A 2,500-nucleotide genomic window follows, 5' to 3' on the forward strand; every position below is an offset into this window, starting at 1 on the left:
ACTAACCCGGCCCAACACTGCATAGCTTCCAAGATCAGATGAGATTGGGCATGTCCAGTGTGGTTTGGCTGTAGGTGCTCAAAAACATTAACTTTAGACCTCTTTTACTTCTTAACTCAAGTAAATTCATAGATAAGTTGAAAAAATTAAATGTAAAATGTAATAGAAAAGAATGTTATGGCTGTCTAAAATTATCTACAGCACCTGATATTCCCAGGAGGTCTCCCATCCAAGTTCAAACCAGGCCCAACACTGCATAGCTTCCAAGATCAGACGAGATAGGGCATGTCCAGTGTGGTTTGGCTGTAGGTGCTCAAAAGCATTAAATTTAGACCTCTATTACTTCTTAACTCAAGGAAATTCATTGATAAGTTGAAAAAATTAAATGTAAAATGTAATAGAAAAGAATGTTATGGCAGTATAAAATTGCCTACTGCACCTGGTATTCCCAGGTGGTCTCCCATCCAAGTACTAACCAGGCCCAACACTGCATAGCTTCCAAGATCAGATGAGATTGGGCATGTCCAGTGTGGTTTGGCTGAAGGAGCTCAAAAACATTAACTTTAGACCTCTTTTACTTCTTAACTCAAGTAAATTCAATGATAAGTTGAAAAATGAAATGAAAAATGTAATAGAAAAGAATGTTATGGCAGTATAAAATTACCTACAGCTCCTGGTATTCCCAGGTGGTCTCCCATCCAAGTACTAACCAGGCCCAACACTGCATAGCTTCCAAGATCAGACAAGATTGGGCATGTCCAGTGTGGTTTGGCTGTAGGTGCTCAAAAACATTAACTTTAGACCTCTATTACTTCTTAACTCAAGTAAACTTATTGATAAGTTGAAAAAATTAAATGTAAAATGTAATAGAAAAGAATGTTATGGCTGTATAAAATTACCTACAGCACCTGGTATTCCCAGGTGGTTTCCCATCCAAGTACTAATCAGGCCCAACACTGCATAGCTTCCAAGATCAGACGAGATTGGGCATGTCCAGTGTGGTTTGGCTGTAGGTGCTCAAAAACATTAACTTTAGACCTCTTTTACTTCTTAACTCAAGTAAATTCATTGATAAGTAGAAAAAGTTAAATGTAAAATGTAATAGAAAAGAATGTTTTGGCTGTCTAAAATTACATACAGCACCTGGTATTCCCAGGTGGTCTCCCATCCAAGTACTAACCAGGCCCAACACTGCATAGCTTCCAAGATCAGACGAGATTGTGCATGTCCAGTGTGGTTTGGCTGTAGGTGCTCAATAGAATTAAATTTAGACCTCTATTACTTCTTATCTCAAGTAAATTCATTAATAAGTTGAAAAAATTAAATGTAAAATGTAATAGAAAAGAATGTTATGGCTGCATAAAATTACCTAAAGCACCTGGAATTCCCAGGTGGTCTCCCATCCAAGTACTAACCAGGCCCAACACTGCATAGCCTCCAAGATCAGACGAGATTGGGCATGTCCAGTGTGGTTTGGCTGTAGGTGCTCAAAAGCTTTAACTTTAGACCTCTTTTACTTCTTAACTCAAGTAAATTCATTGATAAGTTGAAAAAATTTAATGTAAAATGTAATAGAAAAGACTGTTATGGCTGTATAAAAATACCTACTGCACCTGGTTTTCCCAGGTGGTCTCCCATACAAGTACTGACCAGGCACAACACTGCATAGCTACCAAGATCAGACGAGATTGGGCATGTCCAGTGTGGATTGGCTGTAGGTGCTCAAAAGCATTAACTTTAGACCTCTATTACTTCTTAACTCAAGGAACTTCATTGATAAGTTGAAAAAATTAAATGTAAAATGTAATAGAAAAGAATGTTATGGCAGTATAAATTTACCTACAGCACCTGGTATTCCCAGGTGGTCTCCCATCCAAGTACTAACCAGGCCCAACACTGCATAGCTTCCAAGATCAGATGAGATTGGGCATGTCCTGTGTGGTTTGGCTGTAGGTGCTCAAAAACATTAACTTTAGACATCTTTTACTTCTTAACTCAAGTAAATTCATTGATAAGTTGAAAAAATTTAATGTAAAATTTAATAGAAATGAATGTTATGGCAGTATAAAATTACCTACAGCACCTGGGATTCCTAGGTGGTCTCCCATCCAAGTACTAACCAGGCCCAACACTGCATAGCTTCCAAAATCAGACGAGATTGGGCATGTCCAGTGTGGTTTGGCTGAAGGAGCTCAAAAACATTAACTTTAGACCTCTTTTACTTCTTAACTCAAGTAAATTCATTGATAAGTTGAAAAAATTAAATGTAAACTGTAATAGAAAAGAATGTTATGGCAGTATAAAAATACCTACAGCACCTGGGATTCTTAGGTGGTCTCCCATCCAAGTTCAAACCAGGCCCAACACTGCATAGCTTCCAAGATCAGACGAGATTGGGCATGTCCAGTGTGGTTTGGCTGTAGGTGCTCAAAAGCATTAAATTTAGACCTCTATTACTTCTTAACTCAAGGAAATTCATTGATAAGTTGAAAAAATTAAA

The 2,500-nt window shown here is 37.8% G+C and overlaps 11 pseudogenes; all 11 read right to left on the minus strand.

The window, feature by feature from the left end:
* LOC148471489 (5S ribosomal RNA) overlaps window positions 1–76 on the minus strand; it is a 119-nt pseudogene extending 43 nt beyond the window's left edge.
* A 116-nt stretch (window positions 77–192) lies between these two features.
* On the minus strand, window positions 193–311 carry LOC148471490 (5S ribosomal RNA; annotated as a pseudogene).
* Window positions 312–427: 116 nt separating this feature from the next.
* Window positions 428–546, minus strand: LOC148471491 (5S ribosomal RNA; annotated as a pseudogene).
* A 115-nt stretch (window positions 547–661) lies between these two features.
* Window positions 662–780, minus strand: LOC148471492 (5S ribosomal RNA; annotated as a pseudogene).
* Window positions 781–896: 116 nt separating this feature from the next.
* Window positions 897–1,015, minus strand: LOC148471493 (5S ribosomal RNA; annotated as a pseudogene).
* Window positions 1,016–1,131: 116 nt separating this feature from the next.
* On the minus strand, window positions 1,132–1,250 carry LOC148471494 (5S ribosomal RNA; annotated as a pseudogene).
* Window positions 1,251–1,366: 116 nt separating this feature from the next.
* Window positions 1,367–1,485, minus strand: LOC148471495 (5S ribosomal RNA; annotated as a pseudogene).
* A 116-nt stretch (window positions 1,486–1,601) lies between these two features.
* LOC148471496 (5S ribosomal RNA) lies at window positions 1,602–1,720 on the minus strand (annotated as a pseudogene).
* Window positions 1,721–1,836: 116 nt separating this feature from the next.
* LOC148471497 (5S ribosomal RNA) lies at window positions 1,837–1,955 on the minus strand (annotated as a pseudogene).
* Window positions 1,956–2,071: 116 nt separating this feature from the next.
* On the minus strand, window positions 2,072–2,190 carry LOC148471498 (5S ribosomal RNA; annotated as a pseudogene).
* A 116-nt stretch (window positions 2,191–2,306) lies between these two features.
* LOC148471499 (5S ribosomal RNA) lies at window positions 2,307–2,425 on the minus strand (annotated as a pseudogene).
* Between the last annotated feature and the right edge of the window lie 75 nt (window positions 2,426–2,500).

The sequence above is a fragment of the Taudactylus pleione genome, unplaced genomic scaffold, assembly GCF_031769625.1.
Source record: "Taudactylus pleione unplaced genomic scaffold, aTauple2 ptg000967l, whole genome shotgun sequence".
In the NCBI taxonomy this organism is placed as follows: Eukaryota; Metazoa; Chordata; class Amphibia; order Anura; family Myobatrachidae; genus Taudactylus; species Taudactylus pleione.